The sequence below is a fragment of the Lontra canadensis genome, unplaced genomic scaffold (genome assembly GCF_010015895.1).
Source record: "Lontra canadensis isolate GAN:19392208 unplaced genomic scaffold, GSC_riverotter_1.0 scaffold52, whole genome shotgun sequence".
Classification (NCBI taxonomy): Eukaryota; Metazoa; Chordata; class Mammalia; order Carnivora; family Mustelidae; genus Lontra; species Lontra canadensis.
Window position 1 is genome coordinate 7,390,970 of NW_022631046.1, and position 23,032 is coordinate 7,414,001.

Here is a 23,032-nt window from a genome sequence, read left to right on the forward strand (position 1 = left end):
AATTATGATTAAATCTGCTGTCAACATCCATGTGCAGATTTTGGTGGGAATGTTAAATTTTCAACACCTTTGGGTAAACACCAAGGAGCATGACGGCTGGTATGGTAACAGTGTGTTTAATTTTGTAAGGAACTGCCAAACTGTCTTCCAAAGTAGCTGGGCATTTTGCATTCCTATCAATAATGAATGAGAGTTTCTGTTGTCAGCATTTGGTGTTGCCAGTCCTGGATTTTGGCCATTCTAATAGGTGTGTAATGGTGAAAATGTTGTTTTATGCCCCAGGGAGTTGAGTGTCATTTTCATTTGTTAAGTTGTGTACTTAACGATCTCTGCCCTTGTCTGACATTAGGGGCTCCAAATATTACTGGGTTTGGGGTGAGTGTACACTTACCGGTTGCTCACAAGCAGATAAGACCCAGACACCCTCCCTTCCACTAGCGCTCTGCAATGTCCACTGCACCTGGCTTCTTCTATTTGTGAGTCTCAACCATGTGACTTGACTTAGTCTTCCTGGCTCTGCTCTCAGATGTTTCTTACCAAGATTTGGCAACCCAGCTCAGAACTCGCAAGTTCCTGACCTCAATTTCTACGTACCACATAATTAATTTTCTTTTGGGACACATATTAGGATTAGAATTCAATTTCATTTGTCTCTCCAGCTTGACATTAAAGTTTTGTGTCCTTTCATTGGACTGTACCCTGTCATCTCAGTAATCACAGTTCATAAAGAAGGACCCAAATTCCCTGTGCTGACAATTAATTTGTCCTGTTTTATGAAGGAAAGGTGAACTTAAAGAAATTGGTTCAGAATCACATAGCACGTGACTAGAAAATTTAAAAATACAGGGAAGGTGAGGGAAGTTCCTAAGTGTTCTTAGTTGTTAGGAGAAGTGGAGCTTAAAAGAAAAATTAAACAGAGATCAAACATCATGGAAAGGTATATTTGGGTAAAGAACTTAAAAGTCTTTTTCCTGACAAATGGCAGAAACATTTTAATTCAGTTTTGGAAAGGAATGCTGTTATAAGTCACAGTACTTCAACTTGGGCTTTAACCAGGCAAAACAAGAATTAAAATCAGACTTAACATGTCTGAAACACATTTTTTTTTTTTCTCTGAAGCCATTCTCTCCTCTTGCCTCTCCTGGTTTTTTTTTTTTTTCCTGGGTCTGCATGTTCCCAGTCACCAGGCTAGAGAGGTCAGTGTCATCTTTTATTCTGTCCATGTTGACATGCAATCCATTGCCAGTTGCTGCCAATTTTGCCTCAGTCATTCTCATGTTTGCCCCTGTCTTTCCATTTCATGGTCACCGTTCCTTTGCTTAGGTCATTTTACAAAGCTCTTAATCTATGTGCCTCAAGTACATGTGTGGGCAGACTCCTCTCTAATGTACAGTCACCACAGGTCATCAATATGCTCAAAAAGTTCAATGACATTTCCATACCTGCTGGATTTAGAATAGATTCCTTCACTCCCTCCAACACTAGCCCTACTGGTTTTGGTTTTCCCTGAATATATACTGCCACAGAACATTGACCCAAGCTGTTTCTGCTGCTTGGAAGGCCTTCTTTACCCCCATTCCTTTTTTTTTTTTTTTAAGATTTATTTATCTAGGGGTGCCTGGATGGCTCAATCAGTTAAGTGTCTACCTTTGGCTTAGGTTGTGATACCAGGGTCCTGGGATGGAGCCCCATGTCAGGCTCCCTGCTCAGCAGTGTGACTATTTCTCCCTCTCCCTTTGCCGACGGCCCCTGCTTGTGCTCTCTCTCTCTCTCTTTCTCTGTCTCAGAAAGAGAGAGAGAGTACAGCGGGGTAAAAGGGGGGATGCAGCTTGGGTAGTGAAGGGGAAGGGCAGAGGGAGAGGGAGAGAAGCTCAAGCAGACTACCCACTGAGCATGGAGCCCTACTTGGGGCTTGATCTCACAACTCTCGAGACCACCACCTGAACCAAAACCAAGTCAGACACTCAACTGACTGAACCACCCAGGCACCCTTATTCCCATTTTTTTTTTAAGATTTTATTTATTTGACAGAGAGAGAGAGAGATCATAAGTAGGCAGAGAGGCAGGCAGAGAGAGAGAGGGGAAGCAGGCTCTCTGCTGAAAAGAGAGCCTGATGTGGGGCTCGATCCCAGGACCCCAAGAACATGACCTGAGCTGAAGGCAGAGACTTAACCCACTGAGCCACCTAGGCGCCCCCCATATTCCCATTTTTATTATCAGTTTGTTGGTATATACTACATTAGGAGTTGGCAAACTGCACCCTGAGGTCCAAACCTGGCCCGTCAACCTGTTTTTATAGATAAATTTTTATTGGAAAAAGCAGAAGTCGCACCCATTCAAGTACATTTTTTATGGCTGCTTTTGCACTGAAACACCCACGAGTAATTGCAGCAAAGACCCTATGGTCTGCAAAACCTAAGATATTTACTTTCTAGTCCTTTACAAAAAATTGTTTGCGGAGCCCTGCAATACATCCTTAGCAATTATTAATTCCCCTGACTGAACATCCAATTCAATGTGTTTTTGAAAAAACTTGTTGAGGGGCACCTGGGTGGCTCAGTTTGTTAAGCCACTGCCTTAGGCTCAGGTCATGATCCCGGAGCCCCAGGATTGAGTCCCACATCAGGCTCCAGCTCCACGGGGAGTCTGCTTCTCCCTCTGACCTTCTTCCCTCTCATGCTCGCTCTCTCTCTCTCTTTCTCAAATAAATAAATAAAATATTAAAAAAAAGAAAAAACTTGTTGAGTCCCTACCATTGCTAAATATACAAAACCAGAAAAGATAGGGACCATCCCTTAAGGAGCTATAACTGCGTGAAATCTATAACAGAACTATAAATGAATTATTTCTCTAAACCATGATTTGTAAAATAATATCACACATAGGTAATACCTAGAAGCATCAAATAAGGAGTCATGAATCTTTTTGATAGGGGAGTAAAGGGGTGGGAAAGGAGTTTAATAGGTTAAATTTTTGTAAAGATGTACAGGAATTTATCATGGAGACCAGGGGTCAAATTCATTCCAGATAGAGGAACAACATATACGAAGCTGGAGGAACATAGCAGTGTGGTCCCTTTGGGGAACATCAGGTAGGCCCTTATGGAAGCAAAATGTAAAGAGAATGGACTTTGGGGTCAGATTAACCTGGGTTCAAATCTTGATTCTGCTACTCATTAGCCATGTGACCTTGAGCAAATTCTGAGCTTCTATTAGTCCATTCTTTCATCTAGCAGTATTAATGGAGATTAACTAATGTGGTGTAGGTAAATGTTTCTGGCACAATGTTTGACACAGAATGTATGTGCCTCCCTGCAAAAATAAAATAAATAAATGTAGCTCTTATTACAAAAAAAAGAAAAGAAAAGAAAAGAAAAAATTCATGTAGGTTGGCATGGGATAGGAAGAGTAAAGAAAGACTCTCATCAGCTCAAAATAAAATATCTCAGTCTCTATTCTTTCAATAATTGTTATTCTTCCCTGTATAATATATGGTGCATATTGTATATGTTGATCTAATCCTTCTTTCCAAATTGTGACCTCTTTGAGGGCAGGGATCTTTCCTTATTCTTTTCATGTTAGAACTGTGTCATATCTAGAACATGCCTCTGATGAATACTTGTTGAATTTCTAAGTCTTAGATTGCTAAGGTATTTTCACAATAATCAACCCTGTATTTTATATGAAACTGAGACCAATGGGTTGTAAGATGTTTGACTTTTTCAAGTTTTCCCAGGTTGATGATTGCAAGTCTCACTTGTAGCTTCCAAGAAGGTAGAATTCATTTCTATTCTTCCTTCCCCTCTTCCTTCATACTCTCATTCAGGTGAAATTTTTCCTTTTAGAGAGATTCTTCACCCCACCTTCCAGGTATCCACTCCTCTCGCAGATATGGCCTGTATTTGCTGTTACACTCACAATGAAATACTCAAGATTTGTATCATACCTCTTTCCAGTGGGCCATGAAAATAGAATAAACAGGAGTGGATTGTTGGAGGAGTTTCAGACATCAGAAAAAAATCAGTATGTCTTCAAATCCTTTCATAAAAGCAAACGCAGCTCGCCAGAGATAAAGCAGTCCCATGGGTCTTAGAAATAACAGGACCTTTGATTATAGCAATATTAATAGCTATCATATACATAGTCAGAGCCCACCACCTGGTAGGCATTTTGTATGAGTAGTGTCTATCCCTCTCAACACCCATGCATGTTACTAGTCACTTTCACAGATGGGAAAACTGAGGCTCAGAAAAGTTAGGCAACTTTTACATGGTCACACAGCTAAGAGGAAAACCCAGATCTGCCTACCTCATCAGAGTTCCTGACAATGCCCTTTGATTGCCCTGTGACTGGGAAGGAGGTTAGATAATCTTTCAGGTTTTAGTTCCCTGCTGTGCGTTCCTCTTTTCCAGAATTTTCCAAGAAGATGATCCTTGGAGTATTTGCCTGAGAGCAAGACTAGCTATTTAATATGCAGAGTTCTGTGCAAAACAAAAACACTCAGTTCCCTGTTGAAAAAGCAGAAGTTGGGGTGGCGGAGTGCCATTAAAAGTATTAAAAGATAACTTTTTTCTTTGTTCTGTGGTTTATCTCTTGACTTGTCATAGTATATTTTGTTTATTATTAAATGTCATTCTCAATAGACAAAAATTAAAATTTTAAGTTGCTAGCATGAATTTCACTGCTCATTTTTACATTGTACAAAGTCAGGGGTTTTTTTTTTTGTAATTTTATTTTATTTTATTTTTTCAGTGTTTCAAGATTCATTGTTTATACACCACACCCAGTGCTCCATGCAATATGTGCCCTCCTTAATACCCACCACTAGGCTCACCCTACCTTCTAAAACTCTTAGTTTGTTTCCCCAAGTCCATAGTCTCTCGTGGTTTGTCTCCCACTCTGATTTCACCCCCTTCATTTTTCCCTTCCTTCTCCTAATGTCATCCATGCTATTCCTTATGTTCCACAAATAAGTGAAGCCATATGGTAATTGACTTTCTCTGTTTGACTTATTTCACTCAACATAATCTCCTCCAGTCCCATCCAAGTTGATACAAAAGTTGGGTATTTATCCTTTCTCATGGCTGAATAATATTCCATTGGGTATATGGACCACATCTTCTTTTTGTTTTGATTTAACATTCAACAAACATTGACCAAGTAGCGGCCCTGAGCCAGAGCCCTTTTAGGAGTGGGAGGGTGCAAAGGTAAGGAGGCCATGGTTGCTATCCTCAAAACAGTCATGGTCTAGTGCCTTCTAAGCCTAGAACATTGTTACTGAATGTATCATTAAAATAAAGAAATGTCTTAGGCGGCTCCCTCTTTTTGCTCCTTCCTACAGAAGGAGAAGTGTGGTTTATTGAGATAAATATAAGGGCAAGTGCACTGGGGTCATTTCCCCAGATCAGCCCTCTATACTCTCTTTAAGGGGTGATGTTTCTAACACAAGCTGCACCCTACATTCAAATAAGTAAGGTATTTCCCTTAATCCTGAATGCTTGGTCAACATTTTTGAAACCCTCTAACTACAGTTTTCTAACTGATTTCTAGACTTAACCTCAAAGAATTATACAAAGTTTCTGGTGTCTGTGGCTTCTCCAATTTCCCTCAATTCTTAGTCGACCACTGCACTGCATTGAAGTTCTCTCATCTTGCATTTTTAACTTCTTCTCTTAAGAGCATTCTTGATCTCAATGCCAAGGGTACAGAGTGGTTCCAGTTCTAAATTTGAACAAGCAAAAGATCTGGCTTGAATGATTATAAAGTGGTAGACATACTTGAATATCATTCCTGAGGTGATAGTTCAACTCTAAAGAATTGTAGTTAAAAGGACACTTCTCTGCAGTGGTGGCAGCCTGAGGGGTAGCAGAGGGAAGGATTTACCCTTTATTTAAAATCAGGTTAGTTTGTGATTTGGGGGATTGGATGATCATCAACAATCCTGCTTTATTATGGCCAAAGTTCTGTGTTATATTAATCAGTCACTCATTTATTCAACAAATAGTTTCTTATATTTTTACCACATCTAAATTACTGGGCTAAAGCCTGAGCATACAATGGACAACGAAACACAGCCCCTGCCCTCAGGGTAGGAATTACAACAGAAGGGTAATCCGAAGAAAGAAGAAAATAAGAATATGGGAAAAGCTGGCAAATCTGGTTTTGAGGTGGATCTGACCATTTTCTGAAACAAGGAACAGTGAAGTATCTCAATCAGTGGTTTTCAAATTTTAAAGAATCCTCAGATTCTGTAGGTCTGAGGCTAGCCAAGAATTTGCACTGTATTTTTTTGAGGGGGGAAGGGGCAGAGGAAGAGGGAGAGTCTCAAGCAGATTCCCCACTGAGTGCGGAACCCAAAGTGGGGCTCGATCCCAATACCCTGAGCCAAAATCAAGAGTCAGATGTTTAACTGACTGAACCACCCATGCCTGTCCTCCCCACCCAAGAATCTGCATCTTAAACAAATGCTTTAGATGATTCTAATACAGAGTTCTTCAGGGTACTGTTCAAAAAGATATTTATCTGAGCCACATTATATTTCCACTTCCATTTGTGTGACTCCTGAAAAAAAAAAGCAGTGTTACTGTTTTTTCACAAAAAGAGGCACAATTGGATAACATGGTACAGAAAAGACCATCACTCACTTTCATTTTCTTTTTTTTTTTTTAATATTTTATTTATTTATTTGACAGACAGAGATTACAAGTAGGCAGAGAGGCAGGCAGAGAGAGAGGAGGAAGCAGGCTCCCTGCTGAGCAGAGAGCCAGATGTGGGGCTCGATCCCAGGACCCTGGGATCATGACCTGAGCTGAAGGCAGAGGCTTTAACCCACTGAGCCACCCAGGCGCCCCACTCACTTTCATTTTCTTACTCTGAAATGAGTCCCAAGGTTTTCTATGATGTCCCATGGACATTTGTTAGAAGAGACTGATTGCTACCATAGGGCTTGCCTCAAGACCTGCCATTTTGTGAAGATCTGAACCATGCTAATGGTCAACAAATACTTTTGTAGAACAGAATCCTGCGTTTTTTGTTTTGTTTGTTTGTTTTTTTGAGAATTTGAAAATGAGATGCAAATGAAAGTGTACACAAATATAATAAGACCACTTTCACTTTAACAGAATATTTCATTCAATTTCCTTAGTCTAGTAAATCCTTTTTTTAAGATATAAGTATTTAGTAATATTTTAAATACTTACTTTTAAAAACCTCAATATTGATATTTTTGAATGAACATTTTATTAGAACACAATCTAATTCATAAATCCAGACCATGAAAAACTCTGTTGATAATCATAGTCATGAAGGGGCTACCAATCCACCTTAATAGTATTATATCAACTAACCAACCAGAGGCCAAACTTCAATTTTTAAACAGCCTGTTAAATAATTAAACAGCATATCAAATTATGTTTTGGATAACTATCACAGCCTAATTTGTTAAACACCCTTAAAAAAAGCAAACAAACCTGTAAATTGTTCATTAGAGGGAGTTTTGAGGCCAAAAACGCAAATGCAAGTCACGTGGAAATCCTGAAAGGAACTTGGCTTGAAACAAGGAATGAACTTGCTACTGAAAATAGCAGTCAGTGGGACTATACCAGAAACACGTACACAGATGCAGTAGACCTTAATGGTAAACATGCTGATGACCTAACTTTCTCTCTTTACATCAGTTTTACATGCTTTCATAAATGCCCCTGCTTAACTGATTTCACGAGTGATTTCACTATCTCTTGCTATGGCCACAAATGACGAGCCTTCATCATTTTAAAAGCTTCTGGCTCTTAAAAACACCAGACCTGGAGCTGCAGAAGAAATATCAATCGTTACATCTGATTTCCCATTTTTCTTGACACAAATCCCTTTGTCCTACAACTGAAAGAAAGCCATTGGATATTTGATGATGGTTCCCAGTGCCTGTTAAGTGCTGCATTTTCCCCTGAGATGTGCTGGAGAAGTTTGAAGGTGGTACCGGTTATTTCTTTCATGGATTCCATTATTCCGTGTTCCAAATAACATTAAGTAGTAGTCAAAACCCAACATTTATGTTATCTCATCTCTGCAGTGCTGTTCTTTCTTGGTGTTTTAAAAAATAATGTTTTCCATTTACATGACTTTGATTCAATTCTACATAATAAAATCATCTTTGGCTGAGAAGGTATAATGGCAAAATTCCTATAATCACACAAGACTATACATTTTACAATGGCATACATAATTGCATTTCTTAAGGAATAAAATGTTCTGGAGTTCTTTATTTTGAGGTTGAGCCAGATGAGAGCATGGCCCAAGGAATCCAGAAAGAATTGAATCCGAAATGCTTAATCAGCTTTAAGTCTGCTCATCAGCATTGTGGCTCAACTGAAAGATAAATCCTAGTGGCCAGAACTTGAATTTATTACACCAGTTCAATCAAAATACTGCTTAATTCAGTGACCACCTCCCTTAACTCATTAATTCAACTGGGCAAGGAAGGCAGAGTGTGAAGCAAAAGAGTGCTGGTAAACTCAGTTTGTAGTTCCAGTTGTCACTACTAGTTATGTGGCCTTGAGAAAAGCATGTCACCTCTCTGTGCCTTCATTTCCATAAAATGATGGAAATGGCATTTGATAATCCCTAACATCTCTGCTGGCTGGAAAATTCAATAAGTCGTTGAAAGCGCTCGTTCCACCAGCATCATTAAAAGGCAACTCCGAAAAGAGGGGATTGATGAAGGATGTCAAAGACCTTGGCCTCCTGACATGCACCTACTCTTCTTTGTACAGAATGACCAACTCATTCCAGACGATCCAGTGTATTCATTTGGGGTTGACATCGTCCCAATCTCTTTGGGTAGGAAATGAGATGAGGCCCCCTCTAACCTTTCCCAACCAGTTATTACAGTAACCTAAATGCAGCTGGCTCAAAACATCAATGATGACCAGTTCAGACCTGGGAAAGTGCCAGAACAGCAGCCTCTTCTTCCTCCCTGTGAGTTCTGCAAAGATAACCAAAATCTAAACAAGATAAATAGATGATACTGGAGGCAGGAGCATTGAGGGGGTGGAAAGAGGAGGATCTAATAACCATCTGCAAATGTACCTTTATCTGCAGGTGTTAGGGTCTGTGAATTCAGAATCTCTATAACCAGTCAACCAAAAGGAGAACATTTTCACACATAACATGTGAAAACTATGTTACATTTACATTTCTTGGCCCGTCTGAAGATATATACATATGGATTTAACAAAACAAGCCTCAGTCTTCAGAATGTGGCTGAGTATGGCTGCTTTGGTAAATGTTAAACATAGCAATTCCAGGGCCAGGCTGGGTTTAAATTTCAGCCTTAACTCCATCCCCAAGGTTATTGATATATTTTTTTTCTATAGTGTGTTAGCACGGAATCTAATTCTAAAGCATTTCCTTGTGAGAAATGAATATTTTAAAGATCCGGCCCATTCAATGCATCCATTATTTCCATTATAACTGTTGTTCCTCTAGACTGCAGATAGCTCTTGGATCCTTAGAAATATCACAAGGTTTTTCACTGTGCAGGGATTACATATTCAACATATAGTAGACTTAAGTCATAGTTGGATTCGAAAATGTAAGATTTTGAAACCGGAAGCAGATAAAACACGGTATTACTCACAATAGGATACCTTAGAAGGCAATGTGGTAAAGAGCAGAGGTCCTGGGATTTTTGTTTTCCTTAACTTGGCCTGGATGTACTCTCAGTTCTAGCATAAACTCTGTAGATTTGAGGGAATAAACTAAAATGTCAAGGAGCTCAGTTCTGTCATCAGTAAAATAGGTCTGATAACACTCCTCACCCTCTTACAAAGGCAATATTGAGATCAAAGGAGAAATTTGATGTGGAATATGACAGTAGATTTATTATATAGGAGTAAACTTTATGAAAACAACGCTTTGCTAAAATGCAGTGTCTACTGAGCTTTGACTCTCCATCCTAGAACTATTATTAACATGTCATTTGGGAGTTCATTTATTCCAGGTGTCAATCACAACCAAAAGTTTTTTTTTTTCCTAATGAAAGAAATAATTGAGAATGAACCAATATACTACAGAATAAGAACGAGAAACAATTCGCTCTAAGTTAATTCTGTAACAGTTATTACAAACAGTAATTTGTTATTACAAACAGTAATAGTGTGGGCCTGGTGTTAACACCCAGTTCTTCCTTTTTGGAGAGCTGGTAATTTCTCTGCCTTTTGTGATCTGGAACCCCTTATCTGTCCATCTCTTGATTTTTCATCTCTCTGTGTTTCCTGTAATTATCCAGACTGGTTGAAGTGGTTGATTCCCTCTATCTTGTCATTTGCAGCTTAACTACAGATTATTTCTGGAATAATGGAATTATTATTGGAATTCCCATTGGTGAGTTCCACATATCTGCTGTGCTTTGGGAGACTCTGAAAAGCTGGCTATTTCCTACAGGAAACAGTGTTTCTGCTAAATGTGCTTCCTGTTCTGCCTGGTTCTATTTGCTGGCTGTCTACTGTGTGTGAAAGTTTGTTTGGTGCCCCCAGGAGGCAAATATGCTGAGGTATTATTACCTGGGAGGTAATTATTATTACCTGGGAGGTAATTGCCCACAGGAGGCAAATATGCTGAGGTATTACTACCTGGGAGGAACACATAATCCACCTCTCTATCCTTTCCTGTCCAGGATTGAATTTTTCTGAGCTGGTGTTTTTTGTTTTGTTTTGTTTTTGTTTTACTTTATGCATTTAATATACTCATCACAAGGGCTCCACCAGAGACTTCATTTAAAAAACAGAAATAAAGCAAAAGTGACACCACAGCTTAAGATACAGAGTCCTAAACAGATCCGAAGGAAAGGACAGACCATCTAAAGAGAAAATCAAAAGACGACACAAGGACAGAGGCTGAGTTCTTGTCCGGAGACCTGCTTCGAGCCGGTCTCTCACAGCTACTTCTTCAAGGCCATGGGGTTTCTCCAGAGCTCGGCAGCATGTGTTTTCAAAGGGCTACCAGTGTTTGGTTCTCCTGGCAGGCTCCTGATGGGTGGTAGGATGGTCCTGATATCACGGGGTGGACCACTTGTCCTTCAGGACGTCCAGACAGATGTTACCTTGGGTGTCCACACTGAGGTGATAGCAGGGAGTTAGGAACGTCACCACGGGCGCATAGGAAGGGTAACCCCCCCACCCTGGAGGGGAGGGGGTGTAGAAAGGGAGACAGGAACTCCAAGAACATGACTGTAACTCCCTGACATGGTGTGTGAGGTTAGGAGGGGTGGGATATGCCCACCTTTGGGGCAAGATGGAGAATCATTCATTTATGGCAAATGACTTGAAAAGGACCCCTCTGCTGTGCAGAACTCAAAGGTACTTTCTGGCCTTCTTTGGTCTCCTGCTCCTCATTATCGTTATAACTGTCACTTACTGAGTACCTACTACGTGCCAAGTACTTTATACTTTATATATGTGTGCCTTCCTAGAATCCTTATAAAGATTCTTTAAGGTATCTTATTGTACAGATGCAGAATCATGCATGTAAAGAGACAACATTCCCTCTTCCCCAAGGTCACGTGGCTAGTTGGACTCAGTGGTTATGTTTTAATCCTAGTCCTATCCATCCAATGCCAAAGCTAATGATTTAATCACAGCCTTCCAACGTGCCCCTTGCCCACCCCAATGGTGGTCCCCCCAGGATTCTAATGTGTAACTTTTTAATGTCCTTTTTTAAGGTGATTATTTTTCATAGTTAAACATTTTCATTAAAAATAAGGTCTCATTAAGTTTTATTTCCAAAATGCAGCTTAACAATACAGTGATGGAGTCTTTCCTTCAGGCCCTTAAAAAGTGTTACCAACATGTGTTCTTAGCATTGTCCATTCTCAGAGTGAGACTTGGCACTAAACTACTAACCTGTTGTTTAATTTCCTCTGCAGCATCTTCACTAACAAGCTTTACCTTTGAGCAATGTGTTCCCACTGTCTGCCTGGGCTTCCCATCCCCCCAGGACAATTGAGGCTATGAGACTGAATCTCTGGTCACAGAGCCTAAAGGCTGGTATTAAACTGGAAAGGAGTTGGCCAACAAAGTCATACGTAACATTTGGACACTGATTGTACTTGAGTCATGAGGATTTGCGTTGAGACATCTCTTCTCTTGCCCTTGCTTGTTGAGATTACTAGCCACTAAAATGTAAGAATATGAACTTTCATAAAGGTTTACTACTCTACCCTTTGCATTCTTCCCCCCAAGGGGGAGTCTACCTGGGACTGGCAGGATTCTGAGAAACTCTGCTTTATAACTACAATACATTGTGATTCTTTATCAATGATTAGTGATGATAGTGAGCTGACATTTCTTTATGCATTATCAGGCATTCTATTAAGCATTTATGGCACTTTTAAATTTAACCCCACAAAGGAGAAATAACTACCTTCCAAGTCAGACAGAACAGGACTCTGTCCTGTGTGTTGAGCTCATCTGTCAAGCTCGTCTTTGATGATGGTGGAAGGCACTGGGGCTATGCTAGCACGCCACACCTACAGTATTATTACACATTAGTTCGTCTATAAAATAACTCTTTTCAAAAAATATTTTCAAAATTGTATCTAAAAATTCAAAATAATACATATTCATGTATTGTAAAATAAAAAATTCCTATTTATGATTATCTAAATATTAAAAATAATATGAGAATAATTATTTTTGGTGCTTATTTATGTAATTTAACCATTTAAATGTATACCTTAAAATAATATCATGATACTGGAAATTTTCCGAAGAATGCATTTTTAATGGTCTTATTGTTTTTAACTTTTCCCATAAAATTGCCAGTCTTCTTTAAAGTTGCATTCTTTAGTGGTTAATAAATTTGACATTTTGACAACCTTAACTGACTTTTCTCTGTTGACCATAAATTTTGTACTGAGAAAATACTCTCTCTAAAGCTGCTGAGATATTTTGTAATTGCAGAGTAAATTGTGATCAATGAAGGATATTCTTAAGGGAGTTTACTGAATTGTATAAATATTTTATTCTAACTATTTTGAAGGCACTGTCTTACATTTTTCTCTCAGAGTGCTTTTTTTTTTTTCAAATATTTTTAGGAGACAAAACACATCAAATAAGCTTTCTCTATTTTTGCAGTTATTTTAATCTTTTGCCAAATTTTGGTGCTGCAACCTCATGGGTCTTCTTAATTTTATTCTATTCTAACTCTATAACATAAGTGATTAATGATTAATATAACATATAACATAGTGATTAATGATTAATTTTATCCCATTCTAACTCTATAACAGAAATGATCCATTTTAGAGGGGGAATCTGTGAAAAGATATTTCTTAAAAGCTCAGATATTTCAAAACACAATAATAAAATTGCAAAATTAAATTTCCTGCCTGGGCAGTAAAATCTTGATGTCCAGCATCCTGAAATCTTATCAGAGAAGGAGGTTAGGGTTTTTAATCTTCAGTGTGCCAACAGTTACATAATGCTCTATTTTTAGTACAAGTTCTATCGAGCCCACCCTCCTCTGTGTCTGATCTTTCAGACTCCAGAGTATCTCTTAATGTACTCAGCAAATAAGCATCAAATCTCCTGCAGAGTGGGTAAGGGATGTTCACTGGGGTGTTTGGAAATAGGAGAAGGGGTTTGGTAACTAATTGCTTCTTAAGCAGACTTATAACAAACCTCCTGTTTTGCCTGCATTGGCACCTGATGCCTTCAATGCCTCTGAGCCTTTTGGAGTTCTCCAGTGTGAATGGGCTACGTTTTTTGGACCTTCTATTGCTTTGCTTGTTTAATTTAACATCGCTCTCTCGGGCTAAATCAATCACCATTCCTTCAGTTTCCAGAATTAGGTGGACATTTAGAGTTCTCTGATGTCCCCCCACCTCTGCTCATTTTTCTCTTTACTTATGGATCTATGTTATTTATTCTTAACTTCATTTTAGTGAGAATTTTGGAGGAAGCAAAGATAAATGCAGGTGTTATCTCTGCCAGGTTTCATCCCAGACCCACCACATTTAATCATCATAGCATTGCCAGATGTAGTAAATAAAAATACATAATGCTCAATATAATAGTTTCCTACGGCTACTGCAACAAATTTTTACAAACCCAGGGCCTTAAAAACAACACAGATTTATTCTGTTACAGTTCTGGAGGTCAGAAGTCCAAAGGTAGTTTCAATGGACTCTAGTCCAGATGTTAACAATGATGGTTTATTCAGGCTCCTAGGGGACAATTTGTTGATTTATCTTTTTCATCTCTTAGAGACCCCTGTATTCCTTGGCTTGCAACCCCTTCCTCCATCTTCAGAATGCATCTCTCCGACTTCTGCTTCCATCTTGACATTGTCTTCTCTGACTCTTCCTGCATCACCCTTCTCCTAAGGACCCATGTGATTACTCTGGACCCATCAGAAATCCAGGAGAATCTCCCCAGCTTAAGATTCTTAACTTAGGGGCACCTGGGTGGCTCAGTGGGTTAAGCCTCTGCCTTCAGCTCAGGTCATGATCTCAGGCTCCTAGGATCGGGACCCGCATCAGGCTCTCTGCTCAACAGGGAGCCTGCTTCCCCCCCACCCTCTGCCTGCCTCTCTGCCTACTTGTGATCTCTGTCAAATAAATAAATAAAATCTTTAAGAAAAAAAATTAACTTAATAACAATTGCAATGTCCTTATTGCCATATAAAATAACATTTACAGCTTCTGAGCATTAAGATGCAAACTTATATAAGGGCCATTACTGAGCCTATCACACTCAGTTAAACTTGAATTTCAGGTAACAAATAGGCATAGGATATACTCATGCTAAAAAAATTATGTTCTGTGTTTCCGCAGTTCAAATTTCCCTGGATGTGACGTATTTTATTTTTATCTTTTCTCTTATCTGTCTTATCTCCCTAGGCTCAGAACAAATTTATAAAGTAGTTAATACTTACATTTAAAGTGACAAAACTGATGTACGAGTGATTAAATACCATGCCCAAGGTCATACATACTTAGTGGTAGAACCACGTTTCCAACCTAAATCTGTCTGGCCTGAAAGTCCATGTTCATTCTACCTGTTTTTTCTTTGTTTCTTCCTGTATTTCTCCCTCTTTCCTTCCTTCTTCCCTCTCTCCCTGCCTTCTCTCCTCATTTTTTAAAATTATACTGATAACGTAAATATATTCTCCCTGTAAGATGCAAATAGTTGTCCCTACTCCTCTGATCACTCAAGTTCGAACCTGAAATTGACACTTCAGATGCTATTTAGTTTCCATTAATTGATGAAACTTTAATTGTGAGTTTAAAAGTGAGAATTTCATATGGCCTAAAATATATCTCATTTGGCATAGACAGAGAATGAAGTGTTCTGCCTAACAAAATACTATGGTTAATTGATAATCAAATATAAATCACCAAAGGAGAACCCATTCCTAAATATCTGGACAAAAATACGATACATTTAATACATTTTTAAAAAGATTTTATTTATTTATTTTGACAGACAGAGATCACAAGTAGGCAGAGAGGCAGGCACAGAGAGAGAGAGATAGGGGAAAGCAGACTCCCCTCAGAGCAGAGAGCCTGATGCGGGGCTCGATCCCAGGACCCCGGGACCATGATCCAAGCCGAAGGCAGAGGTCCAACCCACTGAGCCAACCAGGTGCCCCCATTTGATACATTTTTATATGGGGAATAATTTATCTTTTCTTGGTGATCCAAGAAATATTTTAAGATCATGGAGGATCTCTGTATTTTCACTCTGAATATTAATATATTACAGATGTATCAATATCATAGTAAAAGTTAACAGAGCATTATATTGCATTCTAATGAACAGAATTTCCTATAGTAAAATTCCTAAGGTCTCATGGATTTGGGTGATTTCTATCATTTATACCAGGGTCAGCAAATGTAAAGAGCTAAAGAGTAAATAATTTCAACTTCATAACAGTTTGTTGAAACTATTGAACTCTGTATTTATACTGCAAAGCAGCTATAGATAATAGGGAAACAAATGAGAGCAGCTGTATTCCAATCGAACTGTACTTACAGAACAGGTGGAAGACCAGATTTGGCCTGAGGGCTGTAGTTTGCATATCTCAAATCTATATGCAGATAATTCCCAAATTTCTACCGCATTTTTAAACACTTCTCTTTAATTCTGTACTTATATTTCTAACACTATCTGTTGACACTCAAAAGGTCTAAAATATAACTCAGAATGTCTCTCTAAATCAGATGGCTCTACCACCAAATCTGTTTCTCGGATAATTTTTCTTCCGTTCTTCTCCAAAATACATTCCTCTTCCTCACCTTCCAAGCCTTCTAATTGGTGTAGTTCTCTTGTTTCTTCTTCTTCTTCTTCTTTTTTTTTTTTTTTAAGATTTTATTTAGTTATTTGACAGACAGAGATCACAAGTAGGCAGAGAGGCAGGCAGAGAGAGGGAGAAGCAGGCTCCCCGCTGAGCAGAGAGCCTGATGCAGGGCTTGATCCCAGGACCCTGAGGTCATGACCTGAACTGAAGGCAGAGTCTTAACCCACCAAGCCACCCAGGTGCCCCTCTCTTGTTTCTTCTTTCACAATGGATTCCACATCCATCTTTTTGACAACACCTCCTTTGTCACTCAAGGTCTTTCGTGAGCTCATCTGGACCCTCACTGTGGTCTTCCGTGTGCATCTACTTCTCTGCTGGATCCTTTCTAGTTCTACACACCCCTTGCTGCTGGTTCAGTTTTCCCACTGGAGTGGGCTGGCCTTACCACTTCTTAGCTCAGAAGCCACCATTAGCCCAAAGTGGAAATCTTTGACCATCTAGACCCAGTCAATGAATATGATTTCTCACTCTCTCCCTTCTGAGCATGATTCCACCTGAAATAGATGACTTGCTCTATCATTTATGCAAACCCTGTGCTTTCCATTCTTCCCATCCTCTACATTTGCTTATGCTATTTGAAAGGCTAGTTCTCTAGAACTGCAATGGCCAAAACAGTAGGCATTAGCCATATAGTTATTGAATTAGCCACATTTTAAATGTTTAATGGTCATACATGGCCAGTATCTACCATGTTACCCAGGGAAGATATAGAACATTTTCATCATTGCAGAAAGCTCTGTCTGGCTTATAATGTCCTATTCACATCGCCTCATATTTAGTCCTATATGATCGCCATTACCTAGCTCAGATAACATCGTCCCTACCAGCCCACTCCATTTTGTGATAGTATTTTTTCCTGTGTTTGTGTTACAACACTTACCACTTTCTGTCTTGGACTATATAGTGACTTAAAAATACCTTGTGCTCTAGACTATTATTTCCATTCGTTTCATTCTTTTATTTCCTTGTTAATAATGAATCCAACACCATGTACATAGTAGGTGTTCAAAAAGGATTTGTTGATGGGTCTCAGAAAACATTCTCCATACCTTTGTAAATATGGAAATGTTTCCATAACAAACAATGATAACTCAGCTTTGGAAATTTACCAAATAGAATTAGCATAAAATTTAGGACATGTAAACTGTATTTGTAGAAATGATATATTTTAGAAAGCCTAATGATACATCAACATGATTTCCATAATTGTGATTGATTGTTATCAGCTTGGGGAGGCAGCATAGTGTAATGAAAAGAAGATGTATGTGAGTACCAGATTGTCTTATATTAGAATCCTGTTTCCGTCAATTACTGACTAGGCTTGGCGAAGTCTTTTAATTTCTCAGAGCCTCATAGAGATGGCAACAGTTACCTGCATTAGTTGAAACTCTTTGATAGCAAATGACAGAAACAGAAACCAAACTAGCTTTTTAAGAAAAAGGTATTAATACTCCATAGTGTATATGGACCACATCTTCCTTATCCATTCGTCTGTTGAAGGGTATCTTGGTTCTTTCCACAGTTTGGCAACCATGGCCATTGCTGCTATAAACATTGGGGTACAGATGGCCCTTCTTTTCACTACATCTGAATCTTTGGGGTAAATACCCAGTAGTGCAATTGCAGGGTCATAGGGAAGCTCTATTTTTAATTTCTTGAGGAATCTCCACACTGTTCTCCAAAGTGGCTGCACCAACTTGCATTCCCACCAACAGTGTAAGAGGGTTCCCCTTTCTCCACCTCCCCTCCAACACATATTGTTTGCTGTCTTGCTAATTTTGGCCATTCTAAGTGGTGTAAGGTGGTATCTCAATGTGGTTTTAATTTGAATCTCCCTGATGGCTAGTGAGGATGAAGATTTTTTCATGTGTCTGATAGCCATTTGTATGTCTTCATTGGAGAAGTGTCTGTTCATATATTCTGCTCATTTTTTTATATGATTGTCTGTTTTGTGTGTGTTGAGTTTGAGGAGTTCTTTATAGATCCTGGATATCAACCTTTTGTCTGTACTGTCATTTGCAAATATCTTCTCCCATTCCGTGGGTTGCCTCTTTGTTTTGTTGACTGTTTCCTTTGCTGTGCAGAAGCTTTTGATTTTGATGAAGTCCCAAAAGTTCACTTTCGCTTTTGTTTCCTTTGCCTTTGGAGACATATCTTGAAAGAAGTTGCTGTGGCTGATATCGAAGAGGTTACTGCCTATATTCTCATCTAGGATTTTGATGGATTCCTGTCTCATGTTGAGGTCTTTTATCCATTTTTAGTTTATTTTTGTGTATGGTGTTAAGAGAATGGTCGAGTTTCATTCTTCTACATGTAGCTGTCCAGTTTTCCCAGCACCAGTTATAGAAGAGACTGTCTTTTTTCCACTGTATATTTTTTCCTGTTTTGTTGAAGATTATTTGACCATAGAGTTGAGGGTCCATATCTGGGCTCTCTACTCTGTTCCACTGGTCTGTGTGTCTGTTTTTATGCCAGTACCATGCTGTCTTGGTGATCACAGCTTTGTAGTAAAGCTTGAAATCAGGTAACGATGGAGTATTATGCCTCCCTCAGAAAGGATGAATACCCAACTTTTGTAGCAACACGGACGGGACTGGAAGAGATTATGCTGAGTGATATAAGTCAAGCAGAGAGAGTCAATTATCATATGGTTTCGCTTATTTGTGGAACATATCAAATAGCATGGAGGACAAGGGGAGATGGAGAGGAGAAGGGAGTTGAGGAAAATTGGAAGGGGAGGTGAACCATGAGAGACTATGGACTCTGAAAATCAATCTGAGGGTTTTGAAGGGGCAGGGGGTGGGAGGTTGGGGGAACCAGGTGGTGGGTATTGTAGAGGGCACGGATTGCATGGAGCACTGGGTGTGGTGCAAAAACAATGAATACTGTTACACTGAAAATAAATTTAAAAAATTTAAAAAAAAATAAAGATACTGTGACAATGACAAAAAAAATGAAAAGAAAAGAAAAGGAAAGAAAAGAAAAGAAAAGAAAAAGTTATTAACAGACCCATGTAACTAAAAAAGTCCAGTATGTTTCACATGACTGGCTCTGTGTTCTCAAATAATTTTAGTTCCATTTTCAGGTATGTTCTTGACACACAGCAGTGAGATAGCCATTAGAAGATTGAAGGCTCACATGTTTCTTACAATCAAGATCCAAGAGGTAGAAGAGATCTTTCCCCTTTGCTCCAGGTAAAGTCTCACGGGTCCTCTCATTGGTCTGTTTTTAGTTAGGAACGTTTTTGAATTCACTGTGGAGAATCAGATGGATGGAGCTTGGGTCAAATGACCAAAAAAAGGCAAGGAAAATAGGCTCACTGAACCATACAGATGTACAAGATTGCTGTGGAATGGAGGCTGGTTCTGCAAAGAAAGGAATGTTAGATAAGTAAAGCTAGTCATGCCCTCTAATTTAGGGGTGCTTCATTGTGTGGACACCCTCTTCATTGTATTTGATATGAATGGTACCTGTGAGAGTTAGAAAACACTTGGATCTCCCACCCTCATGAGTTTGTATTGATGATTGCATGGTATAATATAAATAAAATGACCAGCAATTCATAAGTATCTTCCTCTCTTTCTATTTTTTTGTACCTTGTTTTTGTGCTTAAACTGGAAAAGGGATATTATTCAATGGTGGTTAAGGTCTGGATCAGAGCACTCTGGATTTACTAGCCCTTGCTCTGAAGTAATAGAAAAAGAAATTATAGTTCCCTCCAATATTTTTATCTCAAGGGCATTCTACAGTCAATACAGAGGGACTGACTCTAAAAAGATTAAATAATTTAGAGATGGTCTGCTATTTCATTGTTAGTGCCTCCAGAAATGCTACATTAACCCAACATTATTTGGTAAATAGCTTATAATTCAAATATTATGGGATGTGAAACTCTAGTCTCCATTTACCTTTATTTCAACCAGAGAAGTGTCCTATTTGTCAGTTAAACATTCAACAGGTTAACATTTAACAGTTTAACATTAAATTGCCCTTTTTCTCTACTGCAGAAACCTTTAAATAAGCAACAAAGAAATAAGTGACATAAAGAAGTTTTTCTATAATAAGTCTACAAGTAGGAAGTTCAGGAGTTGGTATGGTAGTTCCGTGATATCAGTAGATATCCAAGTTCCTTATGGCTTTCTGTTCTTACTTCTTTGGGCTGTGCCCCCATCTTCGTGTTCTCAAGAAGGCTGCCAGAGCTCCAGCCATTATGTCCACAGCTCAGGCAGGCTAGAGGGAAATGGAAAGAGCAAAAAGTACATGCCAAATGGTTTAGTCCTCGTTGATGGATTTTCTTGAACACTTCATATTGTATATTCTTTTGGCTAGACCTGTGTCATGTAACCACCTTCAGATAAAAGGAAAGCGGGGGAGTCTGGGTTTTATTATTTTAAGGTGGGTATATTGCACCCCAAATAAAAACTGGGGCTTCCTTGGCAAGAAAGAAGAAGAGAGTGTATATTGGGTTGCTAACTAGCAGACTTTGTCTCATACAACTTAGCATCTTTCTCTAAGACTTTTCTTGAATGAAAGATTTCCATTCTTAAAGAAGAGAAAACCTAAAAAACATTGATGTAATTAAGCTCTAAGAAGAGAACAGCCATGTATATGTAATTTAATGGAATGATGCTCAAAGAAGCCAAGATAGTTGTGACACTCACACCTTAAAAGCATTAAACCCAACTTTATTCATTGCAGACACTTTGAATCATAAGTAAAAATGACAGACATTTTCCATCACTTCCTTAAGAGGACTTGAAAATCGTGTGGCCTGATGCATGTGTTCCCACCCGGCATTTCCTTCTCATTGGTGTCCCTGTACTCAAATGGACCAAGAGGGTGGTTGAAAAGGTGGCCAAGTAGGAAATGGGTGATGTGTGCAGCTCCACATCTTGGAACTGTCATCGAAGCCCAAAGTGCCCTCCGGGATTCCATGACTGGGCATGTGCTCTGGTCTCTCCAAAGCCATGGGATGGTGACGGTGTCAGCAAGGCAAATGGCTCATTAATGTGGTGGGGGAAACAAAGTGAACATTAGGAAAACACCCATATATTTAAAGAGACCAAAATGGATTTTCTGCTCAAGCTGCCAAGCTGGTTTGCCTGAAACGTCAGCTTAGTTAGGAGAGAGGAAATCATTTCTACAAGAACTTATTCACGTTGAAAAAATTATGCTTTGCTTTGATTTTAGCAGTGTCTCAAGTGAAGGGCTGATTGCCTGATCTTCTTTCTTCACCACCTGTTTGAATTCTACGTGTTCTTCAAGAGCCGACCTTAGCCTCATCTCGAGGCAGTCTACCAGATGGCTGAAGCCTTCGGCAGCCTCTCCTCCTAAAATGTGGTTCCATTCCTGACGGCACAGATTGTGTATTTGACATTCATCATGCACTCCTTTGTTGTGTTAGTTGTCTTTTTCTGTTTGTGTCTCCCGTCTCCCTAACGGAATTTAAAGCCTCTAAGGTCTAGGGGACCATATCATTTATTATCTAAATTGGGACACTTTTGAGAGTGAAAAGAGATTATTATTAATAATTACATCAGGAAACCTGGCACAAACCTGAACTGTCCAAGCAAATTATGATGTGTGGTCCCCTATTAAGGTCAAAAGCCATTATTTACCGCTTTTCTTTCTTATCACCCACAGTGCCTAGTGTAACTCACATACAAACGGACATGAAAGTTTTAAAAATAAATACCTGAGCAAGGCAGCAAACAGTGTCCCCTCCAACAGCTGTGAAATAGGTGGGCAATGGAGACAGGTCCTTACCGGTGGGAGATTTAATAGTTCAATAGAGGAAGTAACCATAAAGTAGAAGGCTTTAAATAATCAGATAAAGAGCGTTCACAATAGAGACCAGCCTAGAATTTATATTCTCACCACCAAAAACTGTGAGGTTCAAATAGGCACTTTCCTTTCAAGAATAGAGAGTGTGGGTGGGGGGTTAGGGGGGTGGGGAGGAGGGGGCAGGAAGTGTTTTTAATGGGCATTTTTGTAGAGTGCTTTCTCATTTCAGAAGCATCACCCTTCCCGACAATCATACTGACACCTGCATCAATCTGAGCAGGGGGAGATAGGAACAGAATTAGCCAGAAGTACAGATTCACAGCTAAGACATTATGAATTTTCTGCAGTTAGTGCCCTCACTGATAGAAATTTTCAGATTGTCTGGTGTGACTCAGCCAAAGGACTTAGAACAAAATAGGTCTTCCTCAATGGAGAAGGACATCTGAACCACACTTCTCAATACTAGCACGTTTTGCTTCTATTCCAACATTTTTGACAACTCATCATTGCTGTGGAAAATGACATAAAGTGATATATCCTCCCTCATTAACCCCAGCTAAATACATACTTCTAAACTCCCCCAACATTTGCTTGTCGGGAATATTCTGCTTGACTTTATATGTACAGGTATACTTTTCTTATGTCTCCGTCATAGTATAATCTTGAGGACAGTTTCTGAGTTTGTTTTGATTTTGTATCTATTCTAACTAGATAGACCATGTAATTTTTTAAAAAGATTTTATTTATTTATTTGACAGAGAGAGAGAGAGCACAAGTAGGCTGGCAGAGAGAGAGGAGGAAGCAGGGTCCCCGCTGAGCAGAGAGCCTGATGTGGGGCTGGATCCCAGGACCCTGAGATTATGACCTGAGCCGAAGGCAGAGGCTTAACCCCC

At 39.2% G+C, this 23,032-nt stretch overlaps 1 long non-coding RNA gene across 1 annotated transcript; it reads right to left on the reverse strand.

Moving 5' to 3' along the window:
* Positions 1-20,247: 20,247 nt before the first annotated feature.
* Positions 20,248-22,225, reverse strand: LOC116877432. The gene is made up of 2 exons (XR_004384647.1): positions 22,051-22,225; positions 20,248-20,585 (listed from the first exon to the last, which is right to left on the reverse strand). It is a non-coding gene; the product is annotated as an uncharacterized LOC116877432 (long non-coding RNA).
* Between the last annotated feature and the right edge of the window lie 807 nt (positions 22,226-23,032).